Source organism: Struthio camelus, chromosome 1, assembly GCF_040807025.1.
Source record: "Struthio camelus isolate bStrCam1 chromosome 1, bStrCam1.hap1, whole genome shotgun sequence".
Lineage (NCBI taxonomy): Eukaryota > Metazoa > Chordata > Aves > Struthioniformes > Struthionidae > Struthio > Struthio camelus.
In genome coordinates this window covers 143576127-143589316 of record NC_090942.1, presented here as the reverse complement: position 1 = coordinate 143589316, position 13190 = coordinate 143576127, and positions in this window count along the sequence as shown.

Here is a 13190-nt window from a genome sequence, read left to right as displayed (position 1 = left end):
GAAGGTGGAGTTTGACAGACTGGATTAAGGCCAGCTCATGGTTCACTATGGGTGTTTGGTCAGCCCAGGGCTTGTGGGATCTCTTCAGGTGCTGGGCACCATTGCCCTGGACCTGGTCAAGCTCACTCAGGCCCTGACAAAGCTCAGCCATCAGTGTCAGTCCAAGATGTGTCAGAGCTGCCTCTTTTCCTTAGGCCCCATTACCTCTGCGCCCTTCCTGTGCCTCTTCCACAGGCGGTCCACAGCAGTTGGTGCCTAGAGAGGACACCAGCCCTTTCTTTGTCTCATCCTGCTGGCATATGCCAGGGACAGGTTGTTGTCCATGACCCACAACCTCGCATGTGAGGTGGCTGCCTAATCACCTACTTCACTCACATCAGCTAGGACAAGGGCTCTGGCCATAGGGCAAGCGGGCTCCCTCACACTATGTCGTTCATTATCCAAAGGGGAAAAGCCTTGTTTCTTCGTCTGCACAGCTAGCTCTCTGCCAGCATTTCCTTTCTGGTGATGACAGGGATGAACTGGAGGCAGGGGTGTTACAGAACTTACAGATATAGGCAGCATTGCAATGAGGCCTGCACCCCAGGGAAGGCACTGTTTTTTAGCCAGATGGTCCAGTTCATGGTCAAATAGATCAATATGTCATGCACTCTACAACCACAGCTAGCTCCAGAAGAAAGATTTTGTTGTGGTCATGACTGTGTTGAAGCTCTGCAGGAGCCCTGACTCTCCCCCTCAGGCCCACACATTCTCCCTCTAACTCCTGAAGAGCTTACTCTACAGTGTGAGACCTTCTGGCAAATATCTTCTGTCCTCTTCAAGGACTTCAGTATGGCTAGTAGCTTTTTATTCTTATCTTGAGACTCTCTTACTTTCAGTCTTTAGGCAAGACCTCCTCAGGACAAGAAGACTTTCTGGAGTGAAACGATCCCCACAGCCACCACGTTGGCCTCATGTCCTAGCTGAAACCCTGTCACTTAACCCTCACAACCCCCTGCAGGTGGCACAGTCCTCCATGGTGATCCAGGGAAAAGATTCAGGCAGAGATGGTCAAAACTACAGGCCTCTTGATCTACTGTTGAATGCAAGGGGTCAATCCCACATTACTTAGTTCATGGTGCTGTTACCCATAACATCCCCTACTGTTTGCTTCAGAGCTTTAGGGTCACTTTGAATCCCATACTCCTCTCTTGTCTTGAGTAAGTCCTTGGGAAAGCAATCCAAGTCTCACTCACCCCTTTGTTGCTCCTTAACAGCACTGTGCCACAAAAAACTCTGTTGTTACTCTCTTGACAGCCCTTCAGGGGACTGTGTGACATACAGCTGGTCCACCTCCAAGGAGTATCTAAAAACATTTCACGCTCATGTTCTGCTTGCTCCATTTCCTTGCACTTATGTCCCACTCATGCAGAAAAAACAACAAGCAGACGAGGCTATCTTAAAAGAAGACGAGGGTGAAGAACCTCAGATGACAGTTCCTGTGTTGGCATACCAGGACAAAAGCTGGAAAATCCTTCATGGAGCATCAGTCATGGACATGTTCATGACGTGTTTCACAGGATCTCTTTGCTCTTGACCCTTCTGCAGTGAAAGAAGGCATCTGACACATCTCTACTTCACATATTTTCCTCTCTCTGCTCTTCCAGATCCATTTGTTGATGTTCTGGCTACATGTTTTGGTTTATTCCTTTCCTGGTCTAAGGCTCTAATAAGTTTCAAAACATCATTTCCAAATCCTCCTGACCCCAGTCAATTCCCACTTCCAGGAAGAGGAAGTGTTGCCAGGGATCCTGCCAACCCTGGTGCATATTTCTAATTCCTTGTCATGTTATGTGTCCACATCAGGGGGAAAAGCAGGAGGAGAAAATCAACAGCCTATTAATTTAGCCTTTGCCTGTTCTACTGACAAACTGCTATTCGATTTTTTTTTCTCCATCATTGAGTAATACATGAAATGTATGTGTTTGCACAGAATTAATAATTCCTCTGATGAAGGAAGATTGGTTCCTTTTTTTTTTCTTTTTCTGGAAAGCTGTCATCTAACATTTATTCATAATTCTTTTGAAAGCTTTCTTTTTTACCAGTCGTCTTGACATTTGGTAAACTCTTTTACACTCCCAGAATTAAAGAACTAATACATTTGATTAAGAAAAGGAAAAGCTGAGAAATTCACTTTATTTGACAACTTTAAGAATATTTGATACGCTGAACATAGATAAGTGAAATGTTGCATTAAGCTTCAAGTGAACCCGAGCTTAACACAGCTGTAAACATAAGTTGCTTGCTGAAAAGTCCAAAAAAGTGGGGAAAGTAAGTTTGACTTACCCATTACCAAAAATTGGCTAAGCAGAAAGATGGAAGAATTAGCTTCAGATTTTGACAGAAATTAAGTACTGCAAAAAAAAAAACAAAATAAAACTGAAAACAATTTATAATAATAATTTCTATATCAGTATTACTTGTCTGCATTTTCATTGAATAAAAAATAAGGAGTATAAGCTCTGGCCTGTAACTTTACCTCATTCTACCCCACCTTAGAGGAGGTGAAATCAGGATCTCTCTTTAAATTCAATAAATCTACCCCAAAGCTAGACCTTCTCCTTGCTTTCCCTTGGAATATATTTGAACACCAGACTGCCTTTCCTACTTTAAGGATTCTCTCCTAGTCACTTCTTGCTCCACCTATTTGCTTAGACAATTTAACTACTAATTTTTTGGCAGCAGCAGATGCTGATAGTTCTCTCAAAAGTGTACTGGCAAGTACAATGTGTTATTGCCAGGACACACAATTGTCCTGGGATGCTAAGTTTGTACTAACCTTCTGCTCTCACCTTCTCCAGTTTTATAGTATAGTTAAACAGAAAATACTTCAGCCAAATACTTTAGTCTTGTCTCTAACGTTAGTGTCTTAAATCCATAATATGACTTTAAAATATTTAAATATGCTGCATGCACATAGGTCATAATAACTTCAATAAAATTTTGGAATATTGGAACTTCTGAAGATTTAGTTACATTTCAAAACTTAATTTCAGGCAACTACCTTAAAAAAAAAAGTCTGTTTTCTTAGACCAAAGCCGACCGGACTGATTTGTGACTAATGCGTCTCCCAAAAGACTCTTTAGCATTTCTACAACAGGAAAAGGTACAAATCATTTAGTAAAACAAGAACCACTGAGTTTTGGCTCTCTATTTTATTAAAACCTATTTCAACGTTACTCTAAGTCAACTATTTCCCTCCTCATTCCTGATATTTTCCTCTTTCCACCCAAGAAAATCTTTCCTCATTACACCATTTTTACATTTTTTTTACTTCTATTCATATTTACATCTTCCCATTTTTGACACTATCTACTTTTCATTCATTTCCATATTTTCCACATTGTCCTATATTGCTTAAGAGGGAGAACACTTACAGCAACAATTAAAGCAGAACTTTTTTATGGCGAGGACAGAAAGAATATTTAATATCAGCTGAATGATGCAGCTGTTAAAGACATACGGAAGGTAGCCAATAGGTTTTTCTCAGTCTTTTGATCTCTGATGAATATTCAAATAACAATGACCCATTTGTTCACATTTCTCATGACCTTTATTATTTACTAATATCTTATATGAGGCTTTCCAAACTATTTCAGCTTGTTTTGAAACAGTTTCCATCCATAAAATATTGCTTGCTCCTTAAATCATCGTTCCTATGCCTTATAATATTCCTTAGGCAGCTAGGTCATGTGTTCTCACTTATAATACACACATCCAAAAATTGGAGTCTGACTCACTGAGATGCTCCGGGACATCTACTGATTTAAAGTAGCAGAAAGGGAATGCAAGCTTGATATGCTTTCATAGTAAAGCAGTGTTTTGAGTCACTTTGTCTTCACCTAACTGATCTAAAAGTAGCTATAAAGAAAGAAAGAAATGTAGTATAAAATCCATAAAGACAGAATCTCTGCCCTCAAATTCAAGTGATCAAGTTCTGTTCTCTCATTTTCATACTGGTTAGGTGTCTTCCTATACTCTGATTTGCATCATTATAAACCAATTTAAACAAAATTTATCTTTAACATATGGCTTTAAAAAGAAATTTTGAACTAAAGTGGGGTATGGCGTATGCTTAGATTTAACTATTGATGTTAACCTCTAAGACCACGCTGAATTTGTAATATTTACACAGACAGCGTGGGAATTTCCCACACCAGCCATTTTCATTCAGAATCCTTATTATTCACTTTTTAGGACAACAGGACAATGTAGAGTTACTATGTTGTTGGGGAGGTTTCAGGATAAAGTATTTCTTCTTCATACGAACTTCTCAGAAAATTTTATTTCGCTCATAAACTTGCTTTGTCCATATTGAATTGCATGCAATCCTATGAAATTGTTTTTAGCTTCTGACAGCCATTGTTTCATGTTCTCGTTCAGACATGTTGGCTGAACTATGTAGTTGAAGCCTTGTGCTCTTACCTACTCTTTGGGGTCTTTCATATATATTTTAACTAGTTTAAATAGACTTTAAAGGTGTTTGGTAATAACAGCAATCCTCTGAATGGAAACTTAAGGTACATATCTATAAATACACAGTGGGTGAATGTTTCTAACAAATTATAGGACTGTATGATTGACCAATAAGCAGAATTATACTCATATTTCACTATTTTGCATGCACTTTGCCTATTGTTCCTTTCCATCGAAAACAAAAGCCGAAGTTTAATGCTGCTAAGGGCTGTCTCTTGAAAATAAAAATGACAGCTTTAAACAAGACATTCACTTCTTTAATATTTCCTTAGAAATAACATTTACTCTGAGTCATTACATGAGAAATGTACTCAGTCTTTTCAGTCTGTTTCTTTCTTTATTTTTTGTTACTCTGATATTGTCATACATCTGTGCTAGAAACTGATATTTCATATAATTAAGAGACAAGAACAGATGTTCATCCCTGTCCCAGTTCAGGTGAGGAAAAAGAGTGGGAATGTTTTAAGCAGAGAGAGGAAAGTCTAAATCTGAAGCTTTTGCATCATGAAGCCTCACACATTAAAAATTTCTACCATACTTTTCAGGCTCATTGAAAATTTCCTCTAGAAATAATTCCTTGATAACACAGTTTGATATTGATTAACCTGTTTTTTTTTCTGATAAAAGATATGATTTCCAAAACCTTTTATTGAAAATCTGTGTGTCCAAATGATGGCAGAAACAGAACTTTTAGTCAGGCAGGGTAGGCTGGAAAAGTTCCTGCCTACAGTATGCTCTGTAGATACGCCCTGAGTTTTATTTGATTGTCATTTTGTTTTATGGACAATAGAATACATAGTCAATACTCTTTAAAAAATTAGATATAAAAACATTTTCAGATAATTCTTAGTAAAATATATCATATAGAGATAATTACTTGCTGTTGTTTAGAACTAAAGCTTTTTTTGTCAATTGTCTGGGAGGTTTCCGTTATGATTTTACTATCAGTGAAGAATTCTGCTATCCTCTGTTTAGGTTAATAATATTCTGGGATGCTATAACACACCACCTTGTAGTGAGTATATACATATACATATGTTAAGGTGCATCTATCATGTATCTACACAGTATAATGGATTTATATAATAAATACTAACATACCTATTATTGTGAACTAAAGTCCTGATGTTTTCCAGGACTTGGATCTTGTCTGCATGTAAATCAACATCTTTGCAAAATAGATCTAAAGTTAAAATTAAATTTATAATTTTCCAGCAAAAAGTAATGTTTAGACACAAAATCCCCTGCTTGAAATTGTTGAACATGTTAAATTTTTAGTGTCGGTTAGTATGTATACCTAAAGATAGAATACTATTCCTTCCTCCAGCTACTTTTTAAATTACTAAAGTGTATATTATTTTAAATCAGTACCAGCTTTAGTCACCTTTAATTTTTTTAATATTCAGTTTTTATTTTTCAACACTTTATGCTCCCTTACTCTCAGCAATCCCTTTGAAATTGCTTTGATTCAGACAAACCACCAGCTTCATTTTATTTTAAAAATATATCTTATTACCCTTAACTAACTCAATTTCAGATTGGCATTAAAGAGCATTAGAACTGTACTGAGATCAGAAGATGAAGGTAATTACAGGAAAAATCTCTTATTTTTTTTTCCATCAAACCAGACTGGTATTCTCCCAAGTCTGAAATGTTTCAAGGCTGAGGTGAGTGACTGTCAGTTTTAGATCCTGAATTCGTAACCGCAAAGCCCAAGACCTCAAATAACGTTCTTTCTCACTGCTTACATTAAATACTACTTCATTTGGTGGATGCACGAAATGACAAACCGAACCCAGCTGCAGCCCAAGGGCTATCTCCTGGTATACCAGCTAGCCTCACGACCCACCACATTTCAGCATACAGAGAAACTGCAGAACACTTTCAACATGTATATGAGCTAAGAAAAATGAAAAAATATGTTGTGCATTTATTTCGCAATAGAAAAAGCATTATCATCCACAAATGCATTTCATATAGGAAAAAATATACGTCGGGTAGACTGGCTACAAATATATTTAAGAAGGAAAGTAGAAGATTGTTACCATTAGAGGATAAAGAATAAAGGTCAGCATGGCACGTGATCACTGAGGTCTCACTTGAGATCATATTAATGGAATTGTAGTAATGAGTTGTCTCACACTGAGCATTCCACTGGAGGATAAGAGCAGTGTCATCCCACTGAAAATAAAATTCATTCAACTTAATACCTGCACTTCTACTTGAATCCTTGAGCTGATTCATTTTCAAGCGGATCATGATAATTAGTAAAAAGTTAACTTGTCATTTTAACTGAGCGAAGAGAAATAAAATCGAAATGGAATGGCCAGCAAATGTTTTGCCTTTTAGATTGGTCTATTATGCAAAAATTATAAATAAACACTCAGTTTTATAATTATCTTTATAATAACTGTCTTAAGCATTCATTTTCACACGACCTGAATGATAGGTAGTATAGCAGATCCTTTCTAATGTCTTCCTTTATTCAAAGTACTCTATTCAGTCATTTAAGTTCTTTAATTAGAAATTGCAAAATGAGTCAATTTTAAGAAGTTAAAATTATTACTTTTAGCTGTCAACCTTGCAGATATCTCCAAAAAAATAGTGAGGTCAACAAATTCTCAATGCTGGAGTGATCTCAAAGGAAAATTGGTACATAAGGGAGTTATTGTCTTCACATTGAGTGTAAAGCCATTTCAAGCAATTGTTCATGGGGTAATCATAGATGAATACTCTTGCATGTGATAGATGAGTTCACATAATTCTGACTGATTGGTGCCAGGTGCAAACATATCTCAATAATATGGTGGGATCAAAGTGGGCCTGATAGGTTGACTAGAAAATAGATAAATTGTTCTCCATCAGCAATTACACCTTGTTGTCAGATTTTTAACTTGCTGTGAGGAGGGTGTCATGTATAACGGCTCACAGATAAATCACATTCTACGAGGAAAAGTAATTGTCCCTCTACTCACATGCATGTAGATATATTAAAAACCACATACACAGAAAGCAAACAGTGAATATGTCAGGACTGGGAGTTACTCGATTCAGTACAGCCATCTGTAAGCTGGAGATCTACAGATGTGTTGCTCACCCTTAGTGTGTGTATGACTTGTTTCAATTAAGAAAAGGAAATACCTACTTCTATGGTGAGAGTTATTCTACATTAAAATACATGTCTGAAATAGATTTATTGTACTTTAGAAGTCTCTGCAGCTCATATGCAGACACTGGAGGTGTCTAAAGCGAGCTGAAACGCCAAAACATGTGATTGTGAAACAGTTTAACAGCTGTATATCCAACCATACTTATCACCAGGTACTAAAAAAAAAAGGAATTGAAAAAGTGAGTCATACAACAGATATGGATAACGGTAGGTCACATGCCTTTAGATGGAATGGCAGAGGTTATGCATGATCAGGTTTTAAATGTTCACATCTTTCCATATTTCACAGAATCACAGAATCACAGAATCACAGAATCGTTTAGGTTGGAAGGGACCTCTGGAGATCATCTAGTCCAACACCCCCAAGCAGGTTCACCTACAGCACATTTCCCAGGATCATGTCCAGACGGGTTTTGAATATCTCCAGGGAAGGAGACTCCACTACCTCTCTGGGCAACCTGCTCCAGTGCTCAGGCACCCTCACAGGAAACAAGTTTTTCCTCAGGTTCAGACAGAACTGCCTGTGGTTCAGTTTCTGCCCGTTGCCTCTTGTCCTGGGTGTCCACTGGGCACCACGGAGAAGAGTCTGGTCCCATCCTCTCGACACCCCCCCTTCAGATACTTGTAGACATTGATGAGATTGCCTCTCAGTCTTCTCTTTTCCAGGCTGAACAGGCCCAGCTCTTGCAGTCTTTCTTCAGAGGAGAGATGCTCCAGTCCCTTCATCATCTTTGTAGCCCTCCGCTGGACTCTCTCCAGTTCCGCCATGTCTCTCTTAATACATATACATTTCAATGTATATGAAGTAGTTTTTGTAGATAACAATTCTAATAAGAATGTTTTCTGCATGTAACTATGCTAGCATAATTATACTTATGATAAAATTACAAAAACATAAATTTCTCAGATAGGATATTTATTCACACACTAAATTTTGTGCAGATTTAATTCCTCGGAATACTAAAATTTGAAGGGAATTTTTGCCTATTTAAAAGTTTCATTTTTCTTTATGAACACTAAATGATGAAAGACGTATATTGCAGACCTAATTGCTTTGGGTAGATATTGCTCTGAATAGTTTACAGTATATGTAAACTATTTATGAAAAGCATCACATTTTGCCATCAGGAAACCAATTAGAGACTTCCAAAATCTTCCCATCCTACACTGGTAACAAGTAATATTTCCCCCCTCTCCCCCCAGAAATCAGAATATGTAGTCTAACCGAAAATCAGAGTAGAAGTTTAACTTGGATGTCTAAAAGTGTGGATAATGTTCCTTTGTTCTAAACAATTTTCCTTCCCTTCCTTTCCATTCCCTTCCCTTCTTTTCCCTTCCCTTCCTTTTTTTCCTTATCTTTCCCTACACATCTTCTTAAGAAATTCTATTTTAGACCTCTGAATTTCACTTGGGTCTCCATGGAAAGCTTTACTTTTGAAAAATCAGTGTTTTCTTAGGACAAAACTGTAGTTTCCTCGAAGTTGTATTGTCTGATACAAATGATACGCAATTAACAGTTTTATAAATAAATATAGTAAATATGATATTCCATGACTGAATCTTTAAAAATTAACAGAAAATGGTTTCTAGTTGTGAAGACTAGAAATGCTTTGAAAGTAATTCCATTGACTTAATAGTAATTATAAGATAGGCTTAAAGAGTAGAGATTTAAATCCAGTGAATATTTATTCCTTTCTCCTATTTTTGAAACATCTGTAAAAATAACAATGAAGTTTACCTTTAGATTTTTGTACCACATGAAGCACTCAAAAATAAATAAGGAACTGCTTGTGGATAATGGATGGTATTGCTTGTGAAAATAGAATGATCAAATCACACTGCCTATCTTTACACAATTCTCCTACATCTTACTAAATGTGTGTATGGATACACAGAAGGTATAGAATAACTGCATAAGAATATTAAGAATAACTGCAGTAGGATTATTAGGGACTAATATGAACTAGACCAGATGGAATGGCTAATCTTTAAGAAATTTTACTCTTGTATTGAGTTCAGTAGACTATATTAGAAAGAGGAAATAGCTGAAACTTGAGTTGGACAAACATCAGAGGACTACAAAGTTTGTTTTTGGTGAATAATTCAGATTTTTTTAATTCAAACATTCTGATGAATCATTAGGAATAGAAATCTTATGAAAGTAACATCTGTAGGCAATTTTTCAGTACTGTGTAGTGTCTTAATAGTTCTAAAAAATGTACTCCTTTTCTGTTTTGAATAACACATAATTTTGAATCCGCACCAAGTACTTTCTGTCATCTCAGATAAATTACCTAACCAATCTGACTGATGTATCTAAATATAATCAAAGCTTCTTAGAACCAAGTTGTGTTTTGTCCTGAGATTTCCATTTTAAATCTCCAGTGTACTTCTTTTTAAGACCTCTGACTCCAGAGATAAAAGCACAAAAGGGTTATAGGGAATAGTTGATCTGATACGTATTTCAGTTTCAGTATGACTGTATATTTAATACCAGGGTGTATTTAACACTAAGTTATATTAATATATAACTTTATTTTCTGCAATGACTTTATAGATATAAAAAATCTATTGTTAAATAACGTTCCCCGAATACAGTCTTTCCTTCTTCATAAGATTTTTAATGTTTGCTGCACATGTGGAAAAACTTGGTAGGAGTATTTTTTTTTTCATATTTTTTATTTTAAATTGATATTTCAATTAAATGGGGATTTATTGATACAAGCATTGTTTCATTTTCAGCCTGCTTATTTGGATTACCTCTCAGTTGCTTAAATGAAGTCATGCTGGATCTGATCCAAAGCTAACTGAAATCAATGTGAAACATTTTATTTGCTTTGATGGATTTTGGACTGAATTTTTATTTAGTGAAATTTGGAAAGAAAAATATAGTAAGCAATTTTTGTTATGAAATATATGTGGTCTAGTTTGCTTTTTGTAAAAGAGGGGATCATAATTATTCAATTTTTCTAATGAAATGACTCAGTACACCACATTATCGTAATGTTATTTCACTGTTTTTTAAATTTTATGACTGTAAATCACATTCTCTGATGTAGGAAAGCAACACAAATGTACCATTCCAGTGAAATACTTCTCAATTCTTATATTATATGCCATAGGAGTATTAAACTTTGTTTTTGGGAATCAGCTATCTTGACTCAACCAGATAACACAGTTTTAATTAAAAGCCCTCTATTCCGTCAGCAATATACTATGTGCAAGTACATTACTTTGTTGTTTTTACATCTTCAAGGTCGAATGAAGCTAGTTTCATACATTTTGCTTTCTACTGCTCATTGTAGTCTGAACTTGTCACTCTGTTTCCCCTGGGGCAACATCTAGTTCAGAATCCTGAATACACCTTTTTATTTCTAATTCCATCTTTTCAAATATCATATGCAATGGGCTGTTTAATAACTTTTCTTCTGATATCTGTTAGGCTGAAGCTGTTCCTCTATCTGTCTAGGCCATGATGCTTTTTACAAGATTAATAAATTAAATTTAGGTCTTGTCACTACATGTGTAATTCTCATAGACAGATGTCATGCATTAGGAGAATCTAATTGAAAAAAAACCACTCATGATAAATCATGAATGGGCAAAGTAAAGACCCAGTAATTCATAGTAGTGGAGAACTGTTCTTTCAGATGAAATGAATAAATACAGCTTCTAATGACTGAATATTCCCAAAGATTCCTTGTCACTTTTTTTTCATGAAAAAATGATAGCACATCAAACTTCTGGATACCCTTCAGTTTGCATAGGTACATATAATGAATTTCATTCTTTTGCATAATTTAAATTTGGAGGTTTATATTTTTCTGCAAACAACTACCAATAAAACATTAGCTTCATCTTGACATTCAAGTGATCGATTTCATTATTTAGTCAAATTGAATGAAACAACAACTACGTCAACCTGAAAAGAAACCACAAAGTGTAAAAAATGTAGCAGTCCTCTAACTATTCCAAAAAAACCCTCAAAATATAGAAAAAAATTACTATTCAGGAAGAATGATAAATGGGAGTAGCGTATCAGCTGTTCAAGATCTATAATATTTAAATAATTGTTAATTGAACGATAGAACTTTCAATCCTTAACTCTTAAAGTCAAGATAAGAATTGCTTTAACTGCTGTCTGCATAGAAATGTGTTCTTCTTGGTCATTTTGTAGCGATAAGTGAGGGAAGAGCTTCGGACCAACAGCACTAACACCGAATACACTTGATATTTTTACGATAAATAAGAGGAGAATAACTTACCTGTGACTTGAATAATATTCAGTTTTTGTTAATGTAGCAGTAGCATAATGAAACTTGGGATATGCTAATTTGAAGACCTTGAAGTATTTGATGCAAAGATAAATATATTATTTTGCCATAAATATAAATAAAATATTATTAAATCAATAGCATATGGCTCCCCAGTTTATTGTGGAGTCAATGCATATCATATGCAGCTAATGAATTTAAAAGTAGGTTTGTTTATTTAAATATAAAAAAAAATTATTGAAAAATATCTCTTCAGAGCTTTCCTCCAAGATGACATTGAAATATTTGTTCTTCATCCTGTAGCATGTAACTCCTTCGTTGTTGAATTTGACTTTACTAATAACAGTAACTAGCTTTAATTTTGCTGGTTTCGTTACGTTCAAAGATAATTCCCAGCTAGAACTTCATCTACAACTGATAATAGGGAAAAATTTATCAGTTCTGACACGCTACCAATTTAAATTAGAAGCTTAGCAATTCATTATTCAAGGCTTAATAGCCATGGGATAAATCTTTCACATGTGATCTAGTAATGTTATTAACAAGTTAAAAAAATCATAAGTTTTCAGTAAATTAGCAAGTTTCTACCCCTCATCTTTAAGGAAAGTCTTTCAGAAGGATCCCAGTTGTCACTGATAAGAGATTTGCCAGAGTCTATAGACATTTTCAGACAACTCAGTCATGCAAACTCTCATCTTAGACATTCATCTTGTTGGAGCTCTGATTCTCCATAATTTGATGCTACCTTTTAATCCGTGCTTGCTGTTTAATTTCTCAATTTCTGAGATTAAGGTACAAAGAAAAATCAGTACAGGATAAAAAACAAAACTGGTCTAAAGGCTGGTGCACCTTTTACTGAATGAAACAATAAAGTACTGAATAAATAAAGAGAACTTTATCCATAAAGGCTCTTGATGTTTCTGTAACATACCGCTATCAACACTGGAGATCAGGCATGAAATGTCAGCTTAAATTTATTTTCCATTCCACTGAGTTTAATTAAAAATATATTTTGCTTTACACCTCTGGAAATGTGTATACCACAGAGAACAAAAGACTTTGCCCACTTTTTACGTAATTTGTTTGTAATATACTTCCACATACAATTTAATATAGCAAAGGAGGGCAGGCAGGAGGAAGGGATCACGTTGATGTTTTAGGTTTACACACTTTGTGATGCGAAAGAGCTATACAGATGGTAGATTACTCTCAATACTACATTATTTCTGTTG